Here is a 9,639-nt window from a genome sequence, read left to right on the forward strand (position 1 = left end):
AAACTTGAGCACAACTGTGTGTGTGTGTGTGTGTGTGTGTATATATATTATACATTTCTGTTTTGTTGACAGTGTGCTTATGTTTTACATTCTGAGTTCTGTTCACAACCTGTCTGTCTCTCTGTCTGTCTTATCACTCTCAATCTTTTTGTCTCTAACTGATTTACAGAAAGTGAGTTTAGAGTTCTACATTGATGTGCACGCTTACTCCACTATGATGAATGGCTTCATGTACGGTAACGTCTTTGAGGAAGAGGAGAGAGTGCAGAGACAGGCCGTCTTTCCTCTACTCCTGTGTCACAACGTGCCAGACTTCTCTCTTGTGGGTCTCAGAACATCCTAATCTAATAATTCTCTTTTGTAGAAATACTTTGGCCTCAGAGGGCACCATTTTAACCAGTCACAGAATATGAATGTAACATTTATAGCTCTATTTTTATACCTTAATATACTAATTTACGGGGATGATATTGGATGGTAATATCATGGTACTTTGATATACAAATAGTTGAACAATGTTATGAACATTTTTATCAAATCAAGATTTTAGGCGAAAATGTATATGTACAAGGGAAAGTGTATCTGAGGTGCTGTGACTGGTCACAAGAAGAGAAGATGAGAAGAATTCCCACATACTGCTCTAGCTCATCAAATTTTCTATATTTATTGAGACAGCGATGTTTATTGAGACAGAAACATTTAAATATCTGATGTGATGTAAGGGTGAAATATTGCTGTCTCAATAAATACAGCAATTTTTTCCAAGATACCTTTGCAAGCAGCGTTTCGGACTTCATGCTTCTGCCTATAACCATTCAGGTGTGCAAAGGGTGTTTATTTGTTGGTTCCACTTTATTTTGTTTATTATATTTATTACATAGCTGCAAAAAGACAGGAATTTATGAGAAGTGTGGGAATGTGTTAGAACATGTGCGCTAACCGCTCGCATGGCTCCAACAGATTTTCTCCCATAGTAAAGTGTGTAATTTTTGCACCACTAGTGTTACCAAACGGAATTATAGTTGACTCTGTATATTAAGCTGGGATAAGATCAATTATTTTAACATAGAAAAAATTAAACACTTCACCTTTAAATCAGAAAATTAGGAATGGCAGCATAAATGTTGCTCATGAAAGTACCAGATAACATCACAGTTCTTCTCTGCCGTTATACTGATAGGTTCCATCTGTTCTTCAGCAAAAGATAATCATTGGCAAATTTTCATCTCTGTCAGCTTTTCTCCTGTTAGCTCTATACTCATTAGCAAACGCCACATGGAAAAGCATTATTGGTATTTTCTCCAAAAATTCAATATGGCCCATAAATTAGCACATTTTTTGTTTCCAAAACGAAGTGCATCAACACGGGCTATTTTTCCAGGGGAAAGCAAGTAACCTTTTCAATTCTGCAGAGCAAGACAATAACCAGACTCAGTATTGCTGATGAGGTGTCTATTTGAGAGGAGCAGAGACACTTAACCGTTTTTCATGGTGAAGCTCTTTTGGATAATCCAGGAACAACAAGCTGATGAGGATGCGTTTATATGCGTATGAGAAGATACAGTACATGAGCCATTGGCGCAACCAGCGCCTTCATAATGCTGTGCTGGAGAGACGTTATTGCGTTTGCTCATCAGCACAAACTGAATCATCCATATCTGAGACCCCTTCTCATATTTTTACTTGACAGCTGTATTAATTGGTAATTGGCACGCTTGATTCACTCTGTCCCATTTTGACATTGAAAAAAGAAGATTTGTTGGTCTTTAATTGCTTTGTTTTACAAATTTTCTTCTGGTTTATTTATCGTCTGTATTCAGTGGGTTCAGTGTGTCTTGCAGCTCATTACACCCCTTTTACCTTTTCACCATTTTTTTTCTTCCCCATTCCTCTATTCAACTTGCCTACATTAAAGTTTTCAAAAGGTTTAATTCATTGGTTTCATTGATATGGTCATGGTATGGATTATTATGGGTGGATGGATAGAAAATTGATTGATAGATAGATCAATCGATCCACTTAAGAAAAACAATGTGTTTTATAGGGGCCTTTAGTCCCTACAATAGGGGAGCTTTTACCCCAAATATGATCTTTTCACTTAATGGACAGTTATTAAAAAAACCTTTGATTTAATCACCTTGAACAAAATTGAAAATGACAAACAATTAAATTAATCTTAAACACCTCATTTAACTTAGTTAACTATTTTAAATAACTAAACCTGGTTCCCACCATGAATATAGCCATAGAAGCTGGCATGGCATAAAAAATTAAAGAAACAATCAAACAAACAATTAAACTGTCCCCAAATAAATGTGATAATTTCAGAGATTCTCATTCAGGTGTGCAAAGGGTGTTTATTTGTTGGTTCCACTTTATTTTGTTTATTACATTTACTACAAAGCTGCAAAAAGACAGGAAATTATGAGGGAAGAGTGGGAATGTGTTACAATATGTGCACTAACCGCTAGCATGGCTCCAACAGATTTTCTCCCATAGTAAAGTGTGTAATTTTTGCACCACTAGTGTCACCAAACGGAATTATAGTTGACTCTGTATATTAAGCTGGGATAAGATCAATTATTTTAACATTGAAAAAATTAAACACTTCAACTTTAAATCAGAAAATTAGGAATGGCAGCATAAATGTTGCTCATGAAAGTACCAGATAACATCGCAGTTCTTCTCTGCCGTTATACTGATAGGTTCCATCTGTTCTTCAGCAAAAGATAATCATTGGCTGAATTTCATCTCTGTCAGCATTTCCCCTGTTAGCTCTATACTCATTAGCAAACGCCACATGGAAAAGCATTATTGGTATTTTCTCCAAAAATTCAATATGGCCCATAAATTAGCACATTTTTTGTTTCCAAAACGAAGTGCATCAACACGGGCTATTTTTCCAGGTGACAGCAAGTAACCTTTTCAATTCTGCAGAGCAAGACAATAACCAGACTCAATATTGCTGATGAGGTGTCTATTTGAGAGGAGCAGAGACACTTAACCGTTTTTCACGGTGAAGCTCTTTTGGATAATCCAGGAACAGCATGCTGATGAGGATGCGTTTATATGCGTATGAGAAGATACAGTACATGAGCCATTGGCGCAACCAGCGCCTTCATAATGCTGTGCTGGAGAGACGTTATTGCGTTTGCTCATCAGCACAAACCGAATCCTCCATATCTGAGACCCCTTCTCATATTTTTACTTGACAACTGTATTAATTGGTAATTTGCACGCTGTTTTCAATGTCAAAATGGGACAGAGTGAATCAAGAAGATTGGTTGGTCTTTATTTGCTTTGTTTGTTTGCAGATTTTCTTCTGGTTTTTTATCGTCTGTATTCAGTGGGTTCGATGTGTCTTGCAGCTCATTACACCCCTTTTACCCTTTCACCATTTTTTTTTCTTCCTCGTTCCTCTATTCCTCTTGCCTACATTAAAGTTTTCAAAAGGTTTCGTTCATTGGTTTCATTGATAGGATCATGGTATGGACAGGGTTGGGAGGGTTACTTTTTAAATGTATTCCACTACAGATTACTGAATACATGCTGTAAAATGTAATTTGTAACGTATTACGTTAGATTACTCAAGGTCAGTAATGTATTCTAAATACTTTGGATTACTTCTTCAGCACTGGTTGATTTTTTTTCACTTGTTTTGACTATAAAAACTCTGCCAGTACAGTAAGACAAAATACACGTTAAAAATACATTCTCTGAAAATCCTGAATATCTTATGCAGTGTTGTTTCTAAAACAAGATCAATCAAATTGATCTTGTTTTAAGGATTTTTAGATATTTTTACTGGAAAACAATACAAAAATTATCAAGAATATGATTTTTGCCCTAATATCAAAGGTCTTACTAGAAAAAAAGAAATTGATCCAATGTAAAAAATGTTGATAAATATGATCGTTCCTGGTAACGTGCATGTAAAATTGCTAGCATTTTAGCTTAGCGTAAAGCTGACAATTTACACAAGGTTTATTTCTATTTCTTCTGCTTCAAACTTCTCTCTCTGCTCATATGAATGTAACACATCATAAGAAAGTGTTTCACAGCTGTTCAAATGCACTTTGGATCGCATCATTTATATGTTCTCTCCTCTGACTGACACTGAGGTCTCTAAACTCCTCCTCTCCAACCACCCCACCACCTGTTCCCTTGACCCCATTCCTTCTCACCTTCTCCAGGCCATTTCTCCATCCATCCTACCTGCCCTCACACACATAATTAACACATCTCTACTTACAGGCACTTTTCCCACTACATTTAAGCAGGCTCGAGTAACCCCGCTGCTGAAGAAACCCGCACTTAATCCCACACAAATAGAACACTACAAACCAGTCTCTCTCATCCCATTCATGGCAAAAACACTTGAAAGGGCAGTTTTCAATCAAATCTCTGCCTATCTCTCACAGAACAAGCTGCTGGATGACAATCAGTCAGGCTTCAAAAGTGGACACTCCACCGAGACTGCCCTGCTGTCTGTCACTGAGTCGCTGAGATGGGCGAAAGCTGAATCCAGATCATCCGTCCTGATTCTGCTGGACCTTTCTGCAGCCTTTGACACAGTCAACCATCAGATCTTACACTCTACCCTCTTCTCGCTGGGCATCACAGGAACTGTGATTGACTGGTTTAATTCCTATCTCTCAGGTAGGTCCTTCAAGGTAGCCTAGAGAGGTGAGGTATCCAAGTCACATCAGCTACTTACTGGGGTACCTCAGGGATCAGTGCTTGGGCCACTTCTCTATATACACAACATTCACTGGGACCCATCATTCAGGCACATGGTTTCTCTTACCACTGCTACGCTGATGACACGCAACTCTACTTGTCTTTCCGGCCCAACGACACCACAGTGACTGCTCGAATTTCTGCCTGCCTGGCAGACATCTCAGCCTGGATGAAGGAGCACCACCTGCAACTCAACCCAGCCAAGACTGAACTCCTTGTCTTTCCAGCCAACCCTGCTGTTGAACACAACATCACCGTGCAGCTGGGTGCAACTACAGTAACGCCTTCCAAATCAGTCAGAAATCTAAGGGTAACCATCGACAACAGACTAAATTTCACAGACCACATCTCAAAGACCGCAAGATCATGTAGATTTACACTCTACAATATCAGGAAGATAAGACCCTTCCTCTCTGAACATGCCACACAACTGCTTGTCCAGTCACTTGTCATAACTAGACTGGACTACTGTAACGCTCTTACTGCAGGCCTCCCTGCATGTGCAATTAGACCCCTACAAATAATCCAGAATGCAGCAGCACGTCTGGTCTTTAATGAACCAAAGAGAGCATGTTACACCACTCCTTGTCTCTCCACTGGCTGCCGGTTGATGCACGTATCAAATTCAAGGCTCTGATGCTGGCATACAGAACAGTCACTGGGTCTGCTCCAGCATACCTAAAATCATTTATGCAGAGCTACGTGCCCACTAGAAGCCTGCGGTCAGCTAAGGAACTTCGCCTTGTTGTACCAACACAAAGAGGCACCAAAACACTTTCCCGGATTTTCAGCTTCATCAAGCTGACTCGCTCTCTGTCTTCAAAAAATGACTAAAAACACATCTTTTCCATGAGCACTTAACCAGTCATTAAAAGTCCTGTTGCACTTTATTTTGTTTTGAATACTATTATGATGCTAGTGAAACTTTGTAATACAACACTTTTCATACCACTGTCTCCTTAAGATGATTCGCTTATGTTTTCCTCTTTTGTAAGTCGCTTTGGATAAAAGTGTCTGCCAAATGAAGTAAATGTAAATGTATAATGAAAAACTATGTGACACAATTACTCTTCAGTAATCAAAATACTTTTTTGAATGTAACTGTATTCTAATTACCAATGATTTAAATTGTAACTGTAGTGGAATACAGTTACTTATATTTTGTATTTTAAATACATAATCCCGTTAGATGTATTCCGTTACTCCCCAGCCCTGGGTATGGATTATTATGGGTGGATGGATGGATAGATAGATTGAATGATTATGTAAGCATGGATGGATGGATGGATGGATGGATGGATAATGGACAGACGTACATACGGATGGACAGATGGATGGATGGATCATAGAAGGATGGGTGGATGAATAAATGGATGGATGATGATAGCAGACAAATAGATGGATGGATATGTTAATGGTTAGAGAATCAGACAGATTGATGGATAAATGAACAGATGAATAGACTGATGGATAAATGGATGGATAGACTGATAATGGATGGATGAATAGGTACTAGATGGATGAATAAATGTTGTGGTGATGGGGGCGTGGCCGAGCGCTGGTTTGTAAATGGGGGGGCGAGGCCAGGAGGAATGAATGGGAAGGACTCACACCTGTGTGTAATTTCCCTAACAGCTATTCTGTGTTTCGGTGAGTGGCGTTGGACCATGGGAAAAAGCTGATCCTGAGCGTGTGCCCTGTTTGGCGGAGAAACAGCAGAGATTTATGTTTGGCTGAAAAGCCCTGCCTTCATTTATGTTCCGCTGAAAACGTATTTTCATTTGTCTGAATAAAGACAATCACCAACAGCTGGGCGAGATAATTCGACCCAGGTGTCCATCCCGGCCTCGCTCCTTATCGTCGTCGCTCTGCCCCGCACTGCTCGCCAAATACCCCCATGGATGGATGGATGGTGGATGGATGGATGGACAGATGGATGGGTAGATAGATGGATAGACTGATAATGGATGGATGGATGGATAGATGGAAGGATGGCTAGATGAATAGACTGCTAATGGATGGATGGATGGATGGATAATGAATGGATCGACAGATGGATGAATACATGGATGGATGAATGTATATATGATGGATAGATTGACAGATGGATATATAAATGGATTGACTGATAATAGATAGAGAAACAGACAGATGGATGCATGAATAAATGAACAGATGGATGGAAGTATGGATAGACTGGTGATAATGGATGGAAGCATGGAAGGATGGATGGATAGATAATGGATGGATGGATGAATGAATGTACTATATGATGGATGGAAAGATTGACAGTTGGATAGATATATAAATGGATAGACAGATGATGGATAGAGAAACAGACAGATGGATGGACACATGAACTGATGGATAGACTGATGGACAGATGGATGGATGAATGGATGGATGGATTCATGGTGTATTAATAAATGGATGGAAAGAAGTATATACAGTATAATGGATGGATGGATGAATGGATATATAAATGGATAGATTGACAATGGATAAATGGAAGGATGGATAGATAGATAAATGGCTAGACAGATGGATGGATGGATGGATGAATGAATGGAACGATAGATAGGTTTGTTTTCTGGAGGGCGGTAGGGGGAATTGTGTATGACCTCAACACACCACTGTATTTTGCTTGCTTACAGTTTTACTCCAGTGAGAGTCCCATTGTGGAGGTCCCCCTCTCCCCTCCCTGCGGCCCCTAGAGCTCTGTGTGTCATTCTCTTTGTCAGCACAGTTCCTTCAGCCTGCAACAATGACCTTTAGCATGCAGGAAGTGTGACATTTCAGTAGCTCAGCCAGCAGAATACGGGCAGAGGACTAACCTTTACTGCTCACTCACCCATCCAGAACTTCTCTCATACTTACACAAAGAACCGCTTTTCACAGCCCATGACCATACTCTGCCTCACCATTTTATTTATGATCCTGTATAAATGCTGTTTGTGTTTTTTGTGTGCGTGCTGTCTTTTTGCACCTAATGCATTGTACAACGTTACTGTGTTTTTTAAGCTAAGCTCTCGTGGAGGAATAGTTCACCCAAAAAGGAATATTCTGTCATTACTTACTAATTTATTATTTACACATTTACCCTCAAGTTATGCTAAACCATGTGACTGTATTTCTTCCATGGAACACAAAAGTTGAACATTTGAAGAAAATCCTGGCCACTCATTGCTGAAAGGGAATGAGGACTGGGGTTGTCAAGCTCCAAATTGACAAGAAAAGCACCCGTAAAGTGTCATAAAAGTAGCCAAGATGTCTTGCATATAATATTCCAAGTTTTTTAAAGCCATAAAATAGCCTCGTTTGAGAAACAAATCAAAATTCAGAAGTCGTTATTCACTAAAAATCTTTACATCCACCTTAGCTCCTCATTACATGTAATGAGAGTTCATGACATAAGTAGCAATGTCTAATTCATGAACGAACAATTTGGATCGAGTCTGTTCGATACAATGAATCCATTCATCCAGTTCACAAACCAATCCAAATGATTCATTCACAATCCGGTTTTCTAGATCAACTCACTGACTCGATCCAGTCGCAGCAGTTAATAGCTCACTGGAAGGGAAGATTATGAGTGAATAAAGACTTTGGTCTGTTCCGCACACAAAGCTATCGTAATACATGGAATATGGTGCAAGAGTCATTTTGACCACTTATAATATTTTATAATATTACTTTTGTAATTTTAGAGCTTGACAGCCCCCATCCTAATTCACTTAAAACAGCAGGCTGCACATTTTTCAGAATGTCTCCTTTTGTTTTCCATAGAAGAAAGAAAGTCATAAAGTACAGGTTTGAAAGGCACAAGGGTGTGGGTGGGTGGGTGGTTGTGTGTGTGTGTGTGTGTGTGTGTGTGTGTGTGTGTGTGTGTGTGTGTGTGCTCGGTGACAGGAGGGCACAGAGGGCAGTTCTCCAGCTGGCACATTGCCCTCTCTCGCTCTGCCTATTCAGCACACAGCCTTCCTAAAGTTCATGCGGCATATTGAGGGAGAGCTGCCTCTGGAGAGAGTCATGTCTCAACTGTGCTTAGCCACCAGCTACACATCACACTGACACTAGATCAGTCACCTTTCCTGGGCAAAGCAAACATTTATCAGCCATTATAGCTGAGCCATGTAAAGGCACAGAAACTTGCAGAGAGTGCAGTGTAAGCAAGCACATAAGTGAAGGAAAAGTGGCAAGCAGGGAAAAGTTGCCAGTAATTCTAGAATGGACAAAGTGGCATAAATTATCAGAGCAATCCAATGCAATCCATAATTAGTTCCCTTAATGCAATCAATACTGTAGCTTCCTCCTCGTGGCAACTCTAAGCCTTCTGATGTCTTTGCAGGCTGATTATTGTGCTGTTTTTATTTGTTGTTATTTCCCTAATGCTGCTGATGACATCTCACGTTTACTCCTTTTTGTTTAAGCTCTATTGTCTATGTACTGTTGTTATGAATCACTCAGTTTCTTTATCTCTGTGTTTGTCCTCTCCAGTCCAGTACATTATTTAACTGTGATGTAGTCAAGGCTGGCACCGGCCGCCAGTTTCTGGGTGGTCTCCTGGACGACACGTCTTACTGCTACACACTGGAGGTCTCCTTCTACAGCTACCTGACTGCAGGAAGTACCTCAACTGTGCTATACACTGAGGACAGCTGTATCCTTTTATTCTACTATTAATTTGTCATTTAGCAGACACAAAAGTGACCTACAGTTCAGGGACACTCTCCCTGCAGAAACCTGAGGTTAAAGGGATAGTTCATGCAAAAATGAAAATTTCTTACCCTAATGTTGTTCCAGCCCTGTTTTATTTTCTTTCTGCTGTGGAATCAAAAGAAGATGTCAAGCAGAATAACAGAGCTGCTCTTTTCCATGAGACAAAAGTGAATATACTGC

At 39.8% G+C, this 9,639-nt stretch overlaps 1 pseudogene; it reads left to right on the forward strand.

The window, feature by feature from the left end:
- LOC127424073 (cytosolic carboxypeptidase 6-like) overlaps window positions 1-9,423 on the forward strand; it is a 464,974-nt pseudogene extending 455,551 nt beyond the window's left edge.
- The last annotated feature ends 216 nt before the right edge of the window (window positions 9,424-9,639 follow it).

Source organism: Myxocyprinus asiaticus, chromosome 33 (genome assembly GCF_019703515.2).
Source record: "Myxocyprinus asiaticus isolate MX2 ecotype Aquarium Trade chromosome 33, UBuf_Myxa_2, whole genome shotgun sequence".
Lineage (NCBI taxonomy): Eukaryota > Metazoa > Chordata > Actinopteri > Cypriniformes > Catostomidae > Myxocyprinus > Myxocyprinus asiaticus.